The 21,614-nt window shown below is 44.2% G+C and overlaps 1 pseudogene; it reads left to right on the top strand.

The window, feature by feature from the left end:
* Window positions 1-4,015: 4,015 nt before the first annotated feature.
* On the top strand, window positions 4,016-4,639 carry LOC144289161 (glutathione S-transferase P pseudogene; annotated as a pseudogene).
* Window positions 4,640-21,614: the final 16,975 nt, after the last annotated feature.

Below are 21,614 nucleotides of genomic sequence, written 5' to 3'. Positions count from 1 at the left end.
GTATACATAGACCACAGCTTCTTTATCCATTCATCTTTCGATGGACACCGAGGCTCCTTCCACAGTTTGGCTATTGTGGACATTGCTGCTAGAAACATCGGGGTGCAGGTGTCCCGGCGTTTCATTGCATCTGAATCTTTGGGGTAAATCCCCAACAGTGCAATTGCTGGGTCGTAGGGCAGGTATATTTTTAACTCTTTGAGGAACCTCCACACAGTTTTCCAGAGTGGCTGCACCAGTTCACATTCCCACCAACAGTGTAAGAGGGTTCCCCTTTCTCCACATCCTCTCCAACATTTGTGGTTTCCTGTCCTGTTAATTTGCCCCATTCTCACTGGTGTGAGGTGGTATCTCATTGTGGTTTTGATTTGTATTTCCCTGATGGCAAGTGATGCGGAGCATTTTCTCATGTGCATGTTGGCCATGTCTATGTCTTCCTCTGTGAGATTTCTCTTCATGTCTTTTGCCCATTTCATGATTGGATTGTTTGTTTCTTTGGTGTTGAGTTTAATAAGTTCTTTATAGATCTTGGAAACTAGCCCTTTATCTGATACGTCATTTGCAAATATCTTCTCCCATTCTGTAGGTTGTCTTTTAGTTTTGTTGACTGTATCCTTTGCTGTGCAAAAGCTTCTTATCTTGATGAAGTCCCAATAGTTCATTTTTGCTTTTGTTTCTTTTGCCTTCGTGGATATATCTTGCAAGAAGTTATGTGGCCGAGTTCAAAAAGGGTGTTGCCTGTGTTCTCCTCTAGGATTTTGATGGAATCTTGTCTTACATTTAGATCTTTTTTTTTTTTTTTTTTTTTTTTTTTTTTTATGATAGTCACACAGAGAGAGAGAAAGAGAGGCAGAGACATAGACAGAGGGAGAAGCAGGCTCCATGCACCGGGAGCCTGATGTGGGATTCGATCCTGGGTCTCCAGGATCGTGCCCTGGGCCAAAGGCAGGCACTAAACCGCTGCGCCACCCAGGGATCCCTCACATTTAGATCTTTCATCCATTTTGAGTTTATCTTTGTGTATGGTGCAAGAGAGTGGTCTAGTTTCATTCTTCTGCATGTGGATGTCCAATTTTCCCAACACCATTTATTGAAGAGACTGTCTTTCTTCCAATGGATAGTCTTTCCTCCTTTATCAAATATCAGTTGACCATAAAGTTCAGGGTCCACTTCTGGGTTCTCTATTCTGTTCCATTGATCTATGTGTCTGTTTTTGTGCCAGTACCACACTGTCTTGATGACCACAGCTTTGTAGTACAACCTGAAATCTGGCATTGTGATGCCCCCAGATATGGTTTTCTTTTTTAAAATTCCCCTGGCTATTCGGGGTCTTTTCTGATTCCACACAAATCTTAAAATAATTTGTTCTAACTCTCTGAAGAAAGTCCATGGTATTTTGATAGGGATTGCATTAAACGTGTAAATTGCCCTGGGTAACATTGACATTTTCACAATATTAATTCTGCCAATCCATGAGTATGGAATATTTTTCCATCTCTTTGTGTCTTCCTCAATTTCTTTCAGAAGTGTTCTATAGTTTTGAGGGTATAGATCCTTTACCTCTTTGATTAGGTTTATTCCTAGGTATCTTATCCTTTTGGGTGCAATTGTAAATGGGATTGACTCCTTAATTTCTCTTTCTTCAGTCTCATTGTTAGTGTATAGAAATGCTACTGATTTCTGGGCATTGATTTTGTATCCTGCCACTCTGCTATAGTCCTTGATCTGAATCTGGTGGCAGCCGGGCGGGGGTGGTGGTGGTGGTGGTGGTGGTGGTGGTGCAGGTGTCCCTTCTTTGCCCAATGTCTGTCGGAGACTAGAGCTGATATCTTCTGCTATGGTCTGTGTACATTCCCCCCACTTTGCTTGTATGTTGAAATCCTAACCCTTAAGGTGATGGTATTAGGATGCAGGGCCTGTGGGAGGTGATTGGGTCATGAGGGTGAAGGCCTCGTGATTGAGATTAGTGCCCTTAGAAAAAAGAGGGCCAAGGATGACAGCTCATTCCTTCTATCCGGTGAGGACACAGAACGCCCTCTCTATGAACCAGGAAGTGGGACCTTACCAGGCCCCAGATCTGCTGGCACCTTGATTTTTGCACTCTCCAGCCTCCAGGATGGTGAGAAATAAATTTGTTTTATTTATAAGCCACCCAGTTGAGGCATTTTTGATACAGCAGGATAAATAGACTAACATATTTTCTTAGATGGTGGTGGTAAAGGTGCTTCTCATTTTACTACTGTGGATATATAACCCCATTTGCCTGGGACAGGCCCACTGAGCCCCTGTGGTCCTGATGCAATTATTATGTTTAAAGATTTTATTTATTTGAGAGAGAGTGTGCATGCAAGAGAGCATGAGCAGAGGGAGGGGCAGCAGGAGAAGCAGGCTCCCCGCTGAGCAGGGAGCCCAACTTGGGGCTCCATCCAGGACCCCAGGATCATGACCCAAGCCAAAGGCAGATACTTAACTGACTGAGCCACCCAGGCGTCCCAGTCCTGGTGCAATTATTAACAGAACCTCCTCTCACCGTCACAATCACCCAGGTTTGACCTCCTAGTAAAAACTGAGTGGAACAAGGATGTGATGCTTCTAAAATAGGACCTGAAATTGGCTGGTACAGGAGCCTGGTTAACATGTGGTTAGGAAGAATTTTTTTCATTATTAATGATAATTGAGGACTTTCTCTGTTTTAAACAAGATGAATGATTTGTCAAGTCTTTCTGAGGGGTCTGCTCTTTGCTGGGTCATTCACCGATGCTCCATGGGTTCCCCCATATGGCTGTGCAGGTGTTCCAGTCCTGGGGAGGGGGCACAGGTGAGTAGGCAATGGGAGGGGGGCGGTGTGTTCCGCCTCCAAGCATTGCACCCAAGTGGCGACAAGGTCCTTTTCTTACTCCTACAAGAGCACTGTATGGAAAATGGTGGTCTCAGGCATGGTCCATCCTAATGAAAAATGTACACTTTGTTAAGGAAATAGGATGACCATAACCATCACTAAACCATACAGGACAATAGATATTTAAGGGCTCAATTTGGAGTGCTTGGGGCAGGGCAGGGTAGCCAATCAAACAATGTTGAAAAGAATGAATGGATGGTATTGACTTTCCTAAATGTGCCTTGACTTCAGAGAAGGGAAAACCAACAAGAGTTAAAGTAGGATAAATTGTTTTAATGAATAAGATAGGAACCCTAAGGGAAGGATGAATTGGATTGAACAGACCGGGAGGAATTGTGGGGATAGGGAGTGGGGAGGAGCATTCCATTTCAAAAGGAGAGGATGAGTGTAGGAGTCCAGACAGTGCAGCTGGCTGACACTTGAGAGGAATGAGAGAAGACTTCCATTATCTTCCTAAAATATAGATGCAAGAGCTTGTTTCCCCCTGTAACCACCATGTACATTTTGCCAACAGGAAAAAAAAAAAAAACCATAAAAGATTTCCAGCATAAAAGAAAGAACAGCATAGAGAGTTCTAGAAACATCTTAGCTATTATTACCAGCCATGTAAGCCACTGGCCTTTCTGGCCTCAGAATCTTTTATGTGACTATGTGTGGGAGTTGACACCCATGAATGACCAAGAATTCAGAGCATCTGAATTCCTTGAGGTGATGAAAGAGTTTACACTGAAAATTCCAGATGCACAGAAAGAACCAATTCCAAGCTTGGACATACTAAATGCCAGCAGCCACAGACCCGGATGCCTTCAGGAGCCAGACATGTAAGTGGAGGAGTGAAGCCGATGAGGTGCAAACAGTAAGAAATGGCACAGACTTGTGTCTTCTGGTCAATGTCTAGCTCTTCTAAAGCATTCAAACTCACTAAAGTCCGCCCAGCTAACCAAAGAAATCATCTGTGAGCTGAACTGAGCCTCTGATTACCAGTTTACAACCCACAGACCAACGAAATCTGTATTCCATTGATATTTCCAAAATGTGTAAAAGTTTAACAGGAAGTGCTGCCGCCACCGTCACTGCCACTGCTACTGCTACTGCCACCGCCCCTGTGCTGCAACCATGCCGCCCTACGCCACCATCTACTTCCCTGTTCGAGGGCCCTGTGAGGCCATGTGCACGCTGCTGGCTGACCAGGGCCAGCCAGAGCTGGAAGCAGGAGGTGGTGACCATGGAGACCTGGATGAAGGGCTCACTCAAGGCCTCCTGTCTGTATGGGCAGCTCCCCAAGTTCCAGGATGGAGACCTCACCTTGTACCAGTCCAATGCCACCTGCAACACCTAGGCTGCTCCCTTGGGCTCTACGGGAAGGACCAGCAGGAGGTGGCCTTGCTGGATGTAGTGAACGATGGTGTGGAGGATCTAAGTGAAGGTACTACCAGGTTACCTGAAGCCTTTTGAAACGCTGCTGTCCCAGAATGAGGGGGGCCAGGCCTTCATCGTGGGCAACCGGATCTCCTTTGGGAACTACAACCTGCTGGACTTGCTGCTGATTCACCAGGTCCTGGCCCCCAACTGCCTGGACTCCCCCCCGCCTCTGCTCTTGGCCTATGTGGTGCCCCTCAGTGCCAGACCCAAGCTCAGGCATTCCTGGGGTCCCCCAAGCACGTGAACCGCCCCATCAATGGCGGAAGCAGTGAGAGCTTGTGGAACCCTGGGGGGCTGCCTGACTTCCTTTATCCCTGACCAATAAAATTTTCAAGTAAGAAAAAAAAAAAAAAGTTTAACAGGAAAAATCTGAAGGACAAGCGATCTTTATCTGTTTGTTCCCAATGTACCTGAAGTGCCTAAAATGCTGGTACATGAAAGGTACTCAATAAATGTTGTTGAATGAAAGACCAGCCAATGTTCAAGAGACATTTCCTATTTATTGTCAGAAAATCACTCCGTGATGATGAGGTTGGCTGTTTGCATAGATAAAAGGAAAATTGTTCTGTTTTCCTTATGCTTAAAATTTTGCTATGGATTTATTGGCTGAGAACCTTTGAAACTTTGATTACTTAGCAGATCCCCCTTCTCTATTTTCCTGGGGAGAAATTGCCAAGACCTGTAAATTGTGACAGTCTCCCTTTCAGTTACATTCATAGCAGATGTACTTGAAACAGATCAGACCATGCAGGGAGATGTAAAGAGCCTTTAAAACCACATAGATGGATAATCCATGCTTTTACAACCCCAAAGGAGCAAAGTTTCTTAAAACCAAACTCGTTTAATTTTTTAAAAATAATTTCTATGTTGGGATTACTGGAATTCACAGAGTAAACTGGGAGGTGTCAATTCTTGCCATCCATTCTCAAATACTTTGATGCAACAGTTAAGGATGGTGGGTTCCAACCATGTTGTTTCTATCAGCGTGGCTGGTAGTGCAGATGGACTTAAGGATTCTGATTCTACTTCCACTGCCAATGAATGTGATCTTGAGAAAACTTTATTTTTTTATTTTTAAAGATTTTATTTATTTATTCATGAGAGACACAGAGACATAGGCAGAGGGAGAAGCAGGCTCCATGCAGGGAGCCCGATGCGGGACTTGATCCCAGGACTCCAGGATCATGCTCTGGGCCGAAAGCAGACGCTCAACCACTGAGCCACCCAGACATCCCTTGAGCAAACTTTAAAAAAGATGAAACACCATACCCCGAAATTGTCTCTGGAATAGATCTTAATATTTCTGAATGAATCAATTTGCAATTTACTCACCTTAGATGTAAAAATATTAACAGCTCCAACAACACAAATCAGCACAACTGCATCATTACATTAATAAAACAGACAAGGGAAAAATATATATGTGGAGGCATTTCCTATGCATACTATCAGCACCCTGAAGGGAATCTATGATGCACTACCTGAAAACACAGACTATTAACTCCTTACCTATCACACTGTGCTCCACTCTACTCTTTTGTGTCTAAACCATGCACTTGCTATCAATTTCAATGTTATTTCTTGGCTATCTGACAGTTGTTTAGTTAGCCACAACCCACTTTGTGCACCTCACAAAAAGGAAGTAAACTAAGGTAAAGAAAGGGAGGCAATGCTTTAATAAAGCCTGTTCATAGGCTGTCTAGCTTAAAAAACATTCATTGTCCTAAAGCTAAAGAAATCTTCTAGGGTTAGATGACTGCAAATTCAACACCGTAACAGGCTCTCAATAACTATGTGTTTAACTCAATATAGGGGAATACCTAGTACAGAAACTGAAACATAAAGTAACTGAGTGGTAGCTACTGTCACTATTATTTTAGAAAATAAAACATAAGGCATGGCTTTGCTCTTTTCAAGACTTGGCCAAGTACACTGCCCTAGACAGTGGCTCTCAACTGTACCTGAGCATGACAATGATTGATGAAGACGTTTAAAATATAGATTCTCAAGTCCCACTAAGTCAGATCATCTGAGGATCTAAAAAAAAATCTTAATTCCATATTTGAAAAAAAAAAAAAATCTAGGCAGCTCGGGTGGCTCAGTGGTTTAGCACTGCCTTTGGCCCAGGGCGTGATCCTGGAGACCCAGGATGGAGTCCCATGTCGGGCTCCCTGCATGGAGCCTGCTTCTCCTTCTGCCTCTCTCTCTCTCTCTCTCTCTCATGAATAAATAAATAAAATCTTAAAAAAAAAAATCTCCCCAGGGTTATTCGGATGCAGATGCTTCATGGACTCCTTGCAAGGGAACTGTTGCCCTAGGAAAATTTTCACTAAAAACTTGACATTTTAAGAATCCAGAAAAAACAAAATCTATATATTGACAAAGATTCCTTGCTTGACCAAACTTTAGTCAGGCTCCTGAACCTTCTAGGTCTATTTATACACTTCCTTATAAAATCTACTTCTGGCAAGAACTAAGTCAGTTTAGTGAAAGCCTTCATCCTCTGTATCCTAGCAGATTCCTCATTCTTCAGCATTCCCCCAGGTGACCTCTCATCACCCTGGCCTGTCATCAGCAAGAATCCTGTTTGATTGGTTTAAGCCAAAAATCTCCTTATTACTGATAATTCCTCTTAGCAATTTGCTATCTGCTACCCCCGACCCGGCTCGTGGCTATAAATTCCCACTGTCCATGCTGTATTTGGAAGTGAGCTTAGTTCAACACTGAGGTCTCTTTTCCCCGATGGCAATAGTCCTGAATCAACTCTGTTTTTCCTTCTTTCACTACTGTCCAGCTCCTATGTGTATGTAGGCGTGTATACAGATAGCCGTGCTTCTAATTTCCCACGGCTGCTTCTTAGGGACAAAGACTTTTGCCTCATAAGCATTTTAATATTACCATCCTGAATTAAAATGAGGGACCAAAGCCAATAAACCTCTCAAAAAATTTAGTAGGAAATCCTCTAAATATGGGAAATTGTAATCTCAATACTTCGATGTGTTCACTGACTTCTATAGTACGAAAAATATCAGATGCAACTCATTTTTGGAAAGCTGACCTGAAAACTTGCCTTTGTGCTGAAACAGAGATAGACAGAAGGCAGACAGACAGACAGACTTGGAAAATATTATTGAAAAAGTGAAAAACTTTCTGAAATCCCCCAGGATGGATGGCAAAGTCACTGTGTGCCCCACACTCCCCCACTGTGAACACCATACTCAGAGCTTTACTGTATATAAATGTTTGGACTGTTTCATTAAGGGACTAGAAGGGAGCCCTGGGTACAAAGGAAAACAAAAGAGATCCCCTCTGTGACTGGAGAGGCCACTTAAGTGGAAGCTAATTGACTTTGGGGGTGGGGATGATTGCAACATGCTAGCGAGAGACATTTTTACTGATGCCTCAGTCTGATCTGTACCTATATTCTTAAATTTGAATAATTTAGAAGAACAGTTCTTTTTTTTTTTAAGATTTATTTATTTATGATAGACATAGAGAGAAAGAGAGGCAGAGACACAGGAGGAGGGAGAAGCAGGCTCCATGCTAGGAGCCCGACGTGGGACTCCATCCTGGGACTCCATCCTGGGACTCGATCCTGGGACTCGATCCTGGGACTGGATCCTGGGACTCCAGGATCGCTCCCTGGGCCAAAGGCAGGCGCTAAACCGCTGAGCCACCCAGGATCCCCAGAACAATTCTTTTTCATTCTCTCCTTTGATTGGAGATTTGGGGGGCTCAGGGGATGCTGTAGAAAACAATTCTACCCTAGAGGAGCAAAGATAAAAACAGCAATATTCATTCTTTATCTCTTTTTGTCTCTCAATCATACAAAAAGATGAACCGGTTGGGCCCACTAACATTTTTCAGAGCCCTGTTGCTTTACAGGATGAGCCCTAAAGCACTGGCCCAGGATTAGGATAGGGTCATGGAATACTTATCCCTTTTAAAATTTTGATAGGCAGAGCAATGGTGTCAGAATTCATGGGTCTCATCCATCACTGAGCAGCTACTTTAGGATGATTATGTTCTATTCTAAATAACAAATGGACAGAGACTTTCATGTGACTTAGAGAATGACATGATTATTAGTTAACAATCCACACAGGAAGACCTTTCCACCAATTTTGTAGACGTGGCCCCTGATATACTCACAAATGGGCAAACATCTCCTGGAGAAACTTTGTTATAAATAAAGAAAGCAGATGCATAACTGGGTAAAACTATCCTGTTGACCAGTGTCTTCCAAAAAAATGCTTGCCCCACATGGTGCCTAGTTCACAGGAGCCACAAAAATTATTTGCTCAATGAATCAATAAATGATTTGAGCTGTGGAAAATGCATTGGGAAAAAAATACTAGAAGGAAGGTGCCTGGGTGTTGAAAGTGTTTTCTGTCTCTCTTTACTGTTCTGTGCTTTTTGTACCAATTTGCTACAATAAGCACGGATTACTTTTATAATTTCAAAAAGCAAATAAATATGAAAACAAACAAGACCTTTTTGTTTCTAATTTCTCAGTTTTTCTGGAAGCCTTGAAGTCTATTTTCCTATTTTGGGAAATTACTTTCATACTTTATCCCATGAAGAAATATTTTTTTCCAATACTGAAAATACAACCATAAGGGGGGAAAATGATGCCCTTTTGCTTGGGAAACTTTCTAAGCAAGTTAAAATAGAACTTAACAGAAAACATCAGCTGGGATTAAGAGCAATTTAAGAGGAATAAATAAGTAAACCAGGAAAATCTGTCCACAGTAGGAAGTGACAAGACTTCATCAGGTTAGCGAGCGTCCGTGTTAGCCCAAACCAGGAGGGCCGCTGAGCCCTTCACAGGCTGGGAAAGCTTCTCTATGGTTAATCTGTGGTCATTCATCCCATCATCCACGCGTTGTCACATGTGCTTATCAAGCACGACACCCTTGTATGATGCTGGTTGAGGTTCAGGCCAAACTCGTGGCAAATAAAAGACCCCTCAAGTTCATCCAGCCTCAAAATGGTGTTGACTTTCCTTAAAGTGAACGAATCTCATCAATCATGACCCCTAAGGCCTGGACAGTAGAGCTCAACAGCCCATACACCCTTGGGGAGAGCACCTATGGCAGCTCCAGCAGGGTCTGGAGAGCAGGACAGTAACACGGGGCACTAGGGATAGAGAATCTTTCATCTGTGTCATTTGCTTTACGTATAATTGAAGTTTACAAGATCCATTCAGAGCATGTGTCACTTGATCTCCATAAATCCCCTTTCAAGTCAACATGGCAGAGGGCCTCATCCCCCTTTTATGGACAGCTATGTTGAGGATCCTAAGAATGGAGTGCCTGACCCACCTTCACACTGTCTGTGGGGAGCCCACTGAGGCAGGCCTGGAAGAGGGCTCAATTTCCTTTCCATAAGGCTCACCGCCTTTATATGCCCTGCAGGAATTTCTAGAGCCAAAATGCTCACACCTATGGCACAGAGATATTTTAAAAGTCATCGGCACTAGGTGAACAGTCTCCAGTAACCGATCCAACTTGATGTGTACATGGGCAAGTGATTTTCTGTTAGACATCATCATCATTAGCTTTCAACAATTAAGATTCTTGTCCCCTTAGCCTGGAAAAGCCGACAGAGAAGCTGTTTAGGTAGTTCTGATCCAAATTTCACATCCAGGAGGCTTGGTTTTTCCAGCTCAGGGTCAGCAAAGCATACAGATAATGGGCTGTGGAGTGGTGCTGAATGGCTGACCCTTCTGAGGCTTGCCTGCCACCATGGGTTGGTCTGTTCAGACTGTCATCTGGCGGCCAGCTTTCAAGCAATTACCCATGGCCACTTAGTGACAGTATTAGGAAAGTTAAGTTGGGATTGTTCCCAACTCTTAATTTACCTCAATAAAAATCGAAAGTTAAAAAGAAAACTAGCTTGGCTGCAGTCTCTAAGTGTTTTTGAAGGACACAGCTGGGGCAGGTGGGTGTGAAGGAAGCCGTCAGACTGAGACTCAGATTAGCCAGAGATGCTGGGGGAGGACGTGGAGCAGCCCCACGAGCTGTTTCCAGGGGGCCAAGAGAGGAGCTAAGAGTATTAAGATGTGTAAGTGGACAATTTGTGCCTATCCAGAGAGTGCTTCTCTTTTATGGGTGTTCAGACTCGACCCTGTGATCTCTGCCCTGTCTGAGCCTGTTTTCTTAGCTCCCCTTTCACAGTGCATCTTAAACCGTGGGCCATCCACGTGAACACTTCAGGCTCTGTTTCATAATGTCAGGAAACTCTTATTTCTACGTGTGATTATTTCGGACACTTTCAAAGGTCAACTTTATTCTATTTTTTTTTTTTAAGATTTTATTTATTCATGAGAGACACACACAGAGAGAGGCAGAGACACAGGCAGAGGGAGAAGCAGGCTCCATGCACATGCAGGGAGCCCGATGTGGGACTCGATCCTGGGTCTCTAGGATCAGGCCCTGGGCCAAAGGCAGATGCTCAACCACTGAGCCACCAGGGCTGCCCTCAAAGGTCAACTTTAGCTTAATTTTTAATCATCTAGGTTGTTTATTTGGTTTCAAAAGGATTTTTGACTTAATGAATGTTACAGGAGCTCTGACAAAAAGGAAGAAAGAAATAAAGAAAAGAAGGAAGAAAGGAGAGGGGAGATACCCACTGTGGATGCTACCTGCCCCAGCTTTTGCTTTTCCTTTTTTTTTTTTTTAATTTTATTTATTTATTCATGGGAGACACACACAGAAAGAGAGAGAGAGAGAGACAGAGACAGAGAGACAGAGAGACAGGCAGAGGGAGAAGCAGGCTCCATGCAGGGAGCTCGATGTGGGACTCGATCCCGGGTCTCTAGGATCACCCCCTGGGCCGAAGGCAGATGCTCAACCGCTGAGCCACCCAGGCGTCCCTCGCTTTTCCTCCTCTACTTTCATTTCAGAGAATTTTCAAAAAGAAGTTTTCCATTAGAGATGCTTAATATTTCATGGCACTGGGCCCTGCACTGGAGTCACGATGAAGTGGCTGGCTTCGGGAGGGTGACTATTGTTTTAAACATGAGTGGGTACCAGAAGGATCCCAGAAATCCTCAGCTGCCAAGCGCTGCGCCGCTTCCCCACCCTATAGCGCTGTCTGTTCACCCACCTCCTGTGGCTGGGTTCCAAGAATTCTTGACATTGACAATTAGCTCAGCTCCTTGTAATTTAAGCAAGACTTAATTTAAACAAATGGTTCAGTTGCCATCTGGGAAAGGCCTGGCAGAGAGTTAGAAAAACCCTCTAACGTGTTTAGTCTGTTTTACTCCACATTTTCCTAATATTTGGCTTTACGTGTCTCTTTCTGGTTAGCGGCTAGTATGAGTCTTCGTCTCTCTCCTTGCCCACTTTCACCTGGTTCAACTCCAGTTTCTGTACTTTTGCCTTTCCTCTCTCATTTCTCCCTCTTTTGATCTATTTCTTCCCTCCCTTTCTGATGAGCTGGTGGTGGGGCCTGCAGCACAGCCCCACGGGCTTGTTCAGGAAGGTTCCCCTAGGAAGTCTTGCTTACCTGTTTTTATCTGTCCCAGGCAGCAGAATCTTAATGGGTCAGTAGGGGGAGGTACCAAAGTATTCACTTAGAGTGAGAAATGAGATCACAACTAATTATGAATTTTGAAAAGCTGACCAGCATTGAAAGCAAAGTAAGAAAAGCAAAAAATAAATAAATAAGTGGCACTACATCAAACTAAAAAGCTTCTGCACGGCAAAGGAAACCACCAGCAATATAAAAAGGCAGTGCCCTGAATGAGAGAAAATATTTGAAAATCATCTGTCCGGTAAGGGTTAATATCCAAAATATATTAAAAACTCATGGGGGGATCCTTGGGTGTCTCAGTGGTTAAGCACCTGCCTCCGGCTCAGAGCGTGATTCTGGAGTCCCGGGATCGAGTCCCGCATCGGGCTCCCTGCATGGAGCCTGCTTCTCCTCTGCCTGTCTCTGCCTCTCTCTCTCTCTCTGTCTCTCATGAATAAATAAATAAAATCTTAAAAAAAAAAAAACTCAGACAACTCAATAGCAAAGAACCAAACAATCCATTTTAAAAATGAACGAGGATCTGAATAGACATTTTCCAAAGAAGACATACAGAAGGCCAAGAGACACATGAAAAGGTGCTCCACACCTTTTGTCATCAGGGAAATGCAAATCCAAACCACAAAGAGATATCATCTCATACCTGTTTGAAGGACTATCATCAAAAGGACAACAAATAGCAAGTGATGGTGAGAGGGGATGTAGAGAGGGGGAACTCTCATGCACTGGTGTGACATGTAAACTGGTGCAGCCACTGTTAAAAAAAACAGCACAAAGATTCCTCAATTAAAAACAGAATTACCACATGATCTAGCAATTCCATTTCTTGGTATTTATCTGAAGGAAATAAAAACATTAACTTGGAAAAAAACAAACAACCAAACACTAACTTGAAAAGCTATCTGCACCTCCATGTTCACTGCAGCATTATTTTACAATAACCAACACATGGAAACAAACTGAATGTCCAGGGATGAATGAATGGATGAAGAAAATGTGAAATATATATATTTCACATTCTTATATATAATGGGAATATTATTCAGCCATAAAAAGGAAATCTTGTCATTTGAGAAAATGGTTGGACCTAGAGGGTATTATGAGAAGTGAAATAAGTCAGAGAAACAGAGAAAGATACACACCAAATAATTTCACTTTTTGTGCAATCTAAAAAAGAAAAACAAAACAAAACAAAACCCTACACTGATAGATATAAAACAGATTGTTGGTTGCCAGAGGCAGGGGAAGGAGTGTGGGTGAAACAGGTGGAGGAGAGTCAAAGATACAAACTCCCAGTTATAAAATAACTAAGCCATGGGAACCTAATGTACAGCATTTTGACTATAGTTAATAATACTGCATTGTATATTTGAAAGTTGCTAAGACAGTAAGATCTTACAAGTTCTCATTAAGGGACGCCTTGGTGGCTGGGTCAGTTGAGTGACTGACTCTTGATTTCAGGTCAGATCATGATTACAGGGTCATGAAATTGAGCCCCAAGTCAGGCTCTGTGCTGGGTATGGAGCTTGCTCAGGATTCTCTTTCCCTCTCCCTCCGCCCCTCTCCTGTTCACATGTGTGCTCTCTCTCAAAAAAAAAAAAAAAAAAAAAAAAAAAAGTTCTCATTATAAGGTAAAGGCTGCATGAATGTGCATATGGATATTAACTAGACTTATTGAAGTGATCATTTTGTAATGTATATATATAATATATGTTATGTATTATTATGTATTATATGTAACATATTATGTTTTTTATGTTATGTATATGTATATATACATATATTATATATATGTTATATCAACTATATCTCAATAAAAAAATAAAAAGCTGACAAATATCACAAACATCATAGAACCCAGAGACATAGTCATAATTATTAAGATAATTATCGTCTATAATATGTAGATTGACTGACCAGCCCATTATTTTTTCCTATATTTTCGTCTGTGTACTTTTTATATGATAATGATTGTTGTAATATCAAATAGGAACATCCCATTATTCTTAATGTCATGCAAATTTTTAGAATTATTGTCAAATTTAGGAAAACTTTTATTTTTTTAAGTCTGAGTCTTAAGATTTTAAGTACTAATAACTCTAAATGCTATAAATTGAAGCCACTTATGAATCAGTTTGTGATAGATGTCCTTGTGGGTGGCCCACTCTGTAGGGTTTTTTCCCATATTTGTTATTCGAGTATGGCTGTCACACAATGTTACACTAGTTTCAGGTGTACAACATAGTGATTCAACTTCTCTGTGCACATTATGCTCTGCTCACAAGTGTAGCTACGGTCTGTCACCATACAAGGCTATTACAATAACATCGACTCTATTCCCTATGCTGTGCCTTTTATTCTTGTGACTTCCTCCATAACTAGAAGCCTGCATCCCCCACTCCCCTTCATCCATTTTGCCCATCCCACAACCCCTCCCCTCTTGCATCCATTGGTTTGTTCTCTGCATTTACAACTCTGATTCTGCTTTCTGTTTATTCATTTGTTTTGCTTTAGTCCACATATAAGTGAAATCATATGATATGCCGTTCTATTTATTTTTAAAGATTTTATTTATTTATGCATGAGAGAGAGAGAGAGAGACTGAGAGAGAGAGAGAGGCGCAAAGACATAGGCAGAGGGAGAAGCAGGGTCCCTGCAAGAAGCTCGATGCGGAACTCGATCCTGGACTCCGGTATCCCAACCTGAGCCAAAGGCAGATGCTCAATCATTGAGCCACCCAGGCGTCCCTGTCTTTCTATTTTTAAAAAATGTTTAAATCTCAGACAGGATACAACTTCTGTTTTGACCCAGCACCAATGAAAACTAAATCTTCTACTTAGAATATTACAGTTCTGATGTTTACACGAGTTTTACACAGACTACCTCTGGCTTGTACATTGCAAACCTATTTCTCCTTCCTTATATAAACACTTTGGTCTTGGGCACCTTTGTTTTACACTGCCAGGTGAGGGAGCATGGTAGACCATGGGTATTAAACGGCCTTCTCCTGGGCAGCCTGGGTGGCTCAGCAGTTTAGGGAGAAGCAGGCTCCATGCAGGGAGCCCGAAGTGGGACTCGATCCTGGGACTCCAGGATCACACCTTGGGCTGAAGGCAGGTGCCCAACCACTAGCCACCCAGGTGTCCCTACATGTGCCTCTACAGTGGGTTCTGATGTCGTCTGCATGAACTCCATGCCAAGAAGCCCGTGTAAATTCTTCCACAGCAGGTTACAGAACATGGTCAGCTCCTCGAAGGCTCCCTGCAGGTGGCTCATGATGTGAACACAGAGAGTGGGGGAGGGGGATATGCCTTCCTTTGCTCAGTGGGTATGTTCTTTCCTTTGAGAAACTGTGCTTTTTCTGTGCTTTGACTCTAGAGAATAGGCGGGAGAACCTCAAACAGCTACTAACGTGTAGAAGTGAAATAGAACTTCCCCCTCACAACTATCTCCGTCTCTATTTTTCCCAATGAAACAACACCCCAGAATTAAAAAACACAATTCACAAATCCATTCATAAATGTTCACTCACAAATATTTCTCAAATGCCAGCATAGAAGGTTGAGCAGTGCACAGGGCAAAATTCTTGTCCTCTCAGCCATTAGATTCTAGTAGGTGAGACCCTAAGATGGGAATGAGAGAAGATAAGAGCTGAGCGAGCAGTGGGGACTGGTAGAAGGTGAGGAAGGAGAGGTGCTCTGGGTTATAACCATTCGAGTTTTGAGGACCACAGTCAGGGCTTTAGGTTTTATTCTAATCCATTGGAAGGTTGGAGCAACAGGATCTGATTGACATATTAGAAGGCCCGCTCTGCCGCTGTGCTGAGGATGGGGGCGCACAGAGCCACCGAGCTCCTTTTGACCCTGCTGGGCTAGCCGCCAAGGGAGCTGAAGGTGGCTTGGTCTAGGGTGATTGACCTAAATCTGCTTTTGTGCATCAGTACAAAGAACTGAGAACTAATACACAGAAATGACCAGTGTTTGGCCATCTCTGGCCCCCAAACCACTGCTAAGGGTTGCAGTGGACTTCAAGTAATCTCCAGGACATTTTGTGTCCAGCTCCAGTCTCAAGTCTGCAGAACTTGCATGTCACCCCATCAGGGGTCACACTGACAGACCAAGAGTCCATGCTTCCCTTATCCATTTACACAAACTGCACAGAGGGTTGCAAAGTTTTCAGGGACCACACAGAGCCGGGGTGGAGTGGACACCTTCCTACAGATGAACAGAGACTCTGGGGAAATTTCTTTACCTGGGCAAGTCTCAGTTACCCGGTGTGGAAATGGAGAGGCTGATGCTGTCCAGTTGTGAGAGGAACAAATGAGACAATCCTGTAACTAAGGGTTTAGCAGAGTAGCGGAATTTGGTTGTAATTGAATCCAAAAATGCAGCCACATCAGTGGTAAAAATGGCCACTTTCTGTCCTTTAGAGGTAAAATTACTTCTTTTATTTTCTAATTACCCAGTGAAACATCTTTTGAAACAGTTTCCAGATTCCTGGCAAATCTCCAAGAAATTGATTTACTCTGACTGAGCCTCTTATTAGTGTTTTCCAGAGTAATGAACGCACCAATTGTGACATCAGAGGCGCTTATTAAAAATGCAGATTCCCCATCAGGGAAATGTAAACCGAACCCGCAATGAGATATCACCACACACCTGTCGGAATGGTTAAAATGAAAAACACAAGAAACAACAAGTGTTTGAGGATTTGGTGAAAAAGGAACCGTTATGCACTGTTGGTGGGAACATAAACTGGTGCAGCCACTGTTGAGCAGGACGGTATGGAGTTTCCTCAAGAAAATCAAAGAATTACCATATGATCCAGTAATTCCACTACTGGGTATTTACTACAAAAAAACCACTGGCACTAATTCGAAGGGACATATATACCCATAGGTTTATCACAGCATTATTTATAATGGCTAAATTATGGAAGCAGCCCACATGTTCGTTGATAGATGGATAAAGAAGTGGTTGGGATCCCTGGGTGGCTCAGCAGTTGAATGTCTGCCTTTGGCCCAGGGCATGATCCTGGGATCCAGGATCGAGTCCCACATCGGGTTCCCTGCATGGAACCTGCTTCTGCCTATGTCTCTGCCTCTCTCTCTCTCTCTCTGTGTTTCTCATGAATAAATAAATGAAATCTTTAAAAAAAAAAAAAGAAGTGGTATGTACACACACACACACACACACGGAACAATGGAATATTACTCAACCATAGAATGAAATCTTGCCATTTGCAACAATGTGGATGGAGCTAGAGTACAATGATGTATATATATACATATATATATATATACGCATACACATATATTCAATGGAATATATATACACAATGGAATATATATGTATACAAAGGAATATATATACACACACACACATATATATATATGCAGACACAGACACATATATACACAATAGAATATTGTGTCCATCGAAGGATGAATGGATAAAGATGTGGTCTATGTATACAATGGAATATTCCTCAGCCATTAGAAACGACAAATACCCACCATTTGCTTCGACGTGGATGGAACTGGAGGGTATTATGCTGAGTGAAGTAAGCCAGTCGGAGAAGGACAAACATTATATGGTCTCATTCATTTGGGGAATATAAAAAATAGTGAAAGGGAATAAAGGGGAAAGGAGAAAAATATGTGGGAAATATCAGAAAGGGAGACAGAACATGAAAGACTCCTAACTCTGGGAAACGAACTAGGGGTGGTGGAAGGGGAGGTGGGAGGTGGTGGGGGTGACTGGGTGGTGGGCACTGAGGTGGGCACTTGATGGGATGAGCACTGGGTGTTATTCTGTATGTTGACAAATTGAACACCAATAAAAAATAAATTTATTTTAAAAAAACACACACAATGGAATATATATAATTATATACACATACACACAATAGAATATTTTTAAAAAATATTTTATTTATTTATTCATGAGAGACACAGAGAGAGAGAGGCAGAGACACAGGCAGAGGGAGAAGCAGGCTCCATGCAGGGAGCCCGATGTGGGACTCGATCCGGGTCTCCAGGAGCAGGCCCTGGGCTGAAAGCAGGTGCTAAACCTCTGAGCCACCCAGGGATCCCCACAATAGAATATTATATATATAATTATATACACACACACACACGCACACACGCACACGCAATGGAATATTACTCAGCCATAGAATGAAATCTTGCCATTTGCAACAATGTGGATGGAGCTAGAGTACAATGATATATATATTATATATATATATTTATACACACACATATATATTCAATGGAATATATATACACAATGGAATATATATGTATACAAAGGAATATATATATACACACACATATATATATACATATAGACACAGACACATATATACACAATAGAATATTGTGTGTGTGTGTATACACACACAATGGAATATTATATATAATTATATACACACACAATAGAATTTTTAAAAATATTTTATTTATTTACTCATGAGAGACACACAGAGAGAAAGAGAAGCAGAGACAGAGGCAGAGGGAGAAGCAGGCTCCCTGTAGGGAGCCTGATGTGGGACTAGATCCTGGGTCTCCAGGATCATGCCCAGGGCTGAAAGCAGGTGCTAAACCTCTGAGCCACCCAGGGATCCCCACAATAGAATATTATATATATAATTATACACACGCACACACACGCACACACAATGGAATATTACTCAGCCATAGAAAAGAATGAAATCTTGCCATTTGCAACAGCAGGGATGGAGCTTGGGAGTATTATGCTACGTGAAATAAGTCAGAGAAAGACAAATACTCTAGCGTTTGACTTGCACGTGCAATTTAAGAAACAAAACAAATGAAGGGAAAAAAAGGCAAACCAAGAACCAGACGGCTCCCTTAGAGAGCGAGCTGCCGGCTTGCAGAGCGGAGGCGTGGACGGCGGGGGTGGGCGCTCGCTCAGCAGGATGCACCGACACGAGTGGGATTGTTGAGCCACTGCCTTGCATACCTGACACCAACCTAACACGGTATAGTAAGTATAATGGATTTTTTTTTTTTTTAGAAATGTTTTAAAAGTACAGATTCCCATTCTTCCCAACAGAAGTCCCAGGTGAGGGCAAGGATCTGCATTTAAAGCTCCCCCCGGGGAGGGGGGTGTCTTTCCAGAAAAATCCCCCTGAAGGCTCCAGGGAGAAGGGGGCCCTCGACCTGTCGGCCTGGACGAGTCTGACCCAAGTCTCATCCTTGCTTTGGGGGGGGTGGGGAGGGGGGCCCTCCGCCTGCCCCGCGGCGGCCACAGGAGGTGCAGGTGCTACGGGGACTGGGGACCAGTCTGCTTTTTGGGGAACATTTCGGCCGGCGGTGTCCCCTCCCCCAGCCCCTGCCAAGCCCCCAGCACAGCCCAGGCGCGGGGACACCTTCTGTGGCCCGCGGGGCGGGGGGGCCGCAGGGGACGTTTCCGAGGGCAACCCAGGGCCAGCGCCCTACAGCGCCCCCCGCGGGGGGGGGGGTCTGTCGGGGGCGTCTCCGAGAGGGAAGGACCCACGGCGGCTCCGCTGGGCCGGCGCTGCCCCCGGCGCTGCTGTCGGCGCCCTGGCCCGCTCCACCGCATCCTCCTTTCCCGGGCGACCCCTTCGGGAGGCAGATGACAAGGGGACAGAAGGACGGGAGAGGGATCCAGAGAGCTTCTTGGAAAAGCGTAATCCAAGAAGAGGAAGGCAGTGGGAGGGCAGTGGCGGCGCCACGCGTGCCCCCGGGCCTTTGCACACCCACCCACTCCTTCATTCTCTCCCCGCCCTGACCCGGCCCCTGGGAGCACCGCCTGGAGACCCAGGACTTGAATTTGACATCTCTCTCACTTAGGATTACGTCTTATTTAGGGTTGTTCTAATAAACACCATAGACCGTTCGGCTTCCGCAGCAGAAATTTATGTCTTGGGGGGTTGGAAAAGTCAGGGATCAGGGTGTCAGCAGGGTGGGGGGCTGGTGACAGCCCTCTTCTTGGTGTGCGGGAGGAAGCCTTGCTAGGGCCTCAGGTAGCAGAGCAGAGGGGGATCAAGCTGTCTCTTCTCCTAAGGGCACTGCACACACCTGTGAGGGCTCTCCACTGCTGACCTCATTACAGCTGTAAGGCGCCCCTCCAGACACCATCACAGTAGGAATTAGGGCTTCAACATCTGAAGAGGGCGAGAAAGGAGGGTGCGGATAACACAGACAGGCGGTCCCTTAAAGGGCACCTCAGGACATCTTCGGGATTCTTTTTTTTTTTTTTTTTAAGGTTTTATTTATTTATTCATGATAGACATAGAGAGGCAGAGGCACAGGCAGAGGCAGAAGCAGGCTCCATGCCAGGAGCCCGACGCGGGACTCGATCCCAGGACTCCAGGATCGCACCCTGGGCCAAAGGCAGGCGCCAAACCGCTGAACCACCCAGGGATCCCCCATCTTGGGGATTCTGACAGAAACAACCTGGTACCCTTTGAGTTATTTATTATTGTCACCTTCTGCTCCCTCCATCGTCAGCTCTATGGGGTAAGGGACCCCACAGAGCTTTTTTCATCCCTATTTGTGTTCCATTCCCTGCTACACCCCAATGCCTGGCACATAGTAGCTGCTTAATACATATCTGTTCGATGAACAGTTGTAAGACACACTCATTTGGAGCTTACTCTGTACTAGGCTCTGTTAACAAGATCTTTACCTGCAGGAAACTCACTTATTCCTCACAACTGCCCTAGGAGACAAGGTTTTCAGACAAGGGAAGCCCAGTACCCCATAAATAATGCACATGAGGTCATGCTCCTAGCAGAGGTAGAAACTGGGGTCAGACCCAGGCAGCCTGGCTCCAGAGTTCTCACAGCGCCCTAGGGCACCACACGGCCACTTGTGAATGAGTGGAGGAACAAAAACTCTGGTTCTCAGGGAAAGGTACAGGCTTTGGGGCTGCAAAAGTTCTCAGTAACAAGGAGGGCCCCTTTGACTTCATGCTGGGGAAAAACTGGAGCTCCTGGGATGTCCAGGCTCTGTGGATGGATACTCTGGAAACTCACCCACAGTAACCAGACCATAGCAGCTTTTTTCATGCTTGGGCCTGTGGCATGGTCCCCAACTTTGCATGTTAGAAGCACCTCTAAGAGACTGTTTAAAAAAAAACAAACAGAAACAAACCTCAGTGGTTCAGGCCACCCACCACACTATTACAATCAGAAGCCTCCAGGGCGAATCCCAGGCACCAGTTTAGAACTTCTGAAAGTTTCCAGGTGATTCCAGTGTGCAGTCAAAGCTGAGGACCTCTGGGGTCTGGCGGGAAGCAGGAACCAGACTTTCTCAGAGTGTGGCCACTGATCACGTGACTCCGAATTGCTGGACTTGCTTGTCAACGATACACATTTCTGGGTCCCCTCCACATTTAGCAGACTGAAATCTCTTGGAGTGAGATACAGGGTCTCCTCAAAAGAACAAATAAAACTTCCCCTTGATGTTTCTGCACATGGAAGCCTGAGAACAACTGGATGGTGGTTTTTAAAGTGGATTCCTTTGGGACGCCTGGGTGGCTCAGCTGTTGGGCTCCGGCCTTCAGCCCAGGGTGTGATCCTGGTGTCCCAGGATGGAGTCCCACATCCGGCCCCCTGAATGGAGCCTGCTTCCCTCTCTGCCTGTGTCTCTGCCTCTATCTCTCTGTGTCTCTTATGAATAAATAAAATCTTAAAAAAAAAAAAAAAGTAGATTCTTGCACCAGCAGCACCAGCAGCTGGAACCTGTTAGAAATGCAAATGCAGT

Source organism: Canis aureus, chromosome 18 (genome assembly GCF_053574225.1).
Source record: "Canis aureus isolate CA01 chromosome 18, VMU_Caureus_v.1.0, whole genome shotgun sequence".
Classification (NCBI taxonomy): Eukaryota; Metazoa; Chordata; class Mammalia; order Carnivora; family Canidae; genus Canis; species Canis aureus.
The sequence above is the reverse complement of the archived record's forward strand: the minus strand, read 5'-3'. Positions and strand labels throughout refer to the sequence as shown.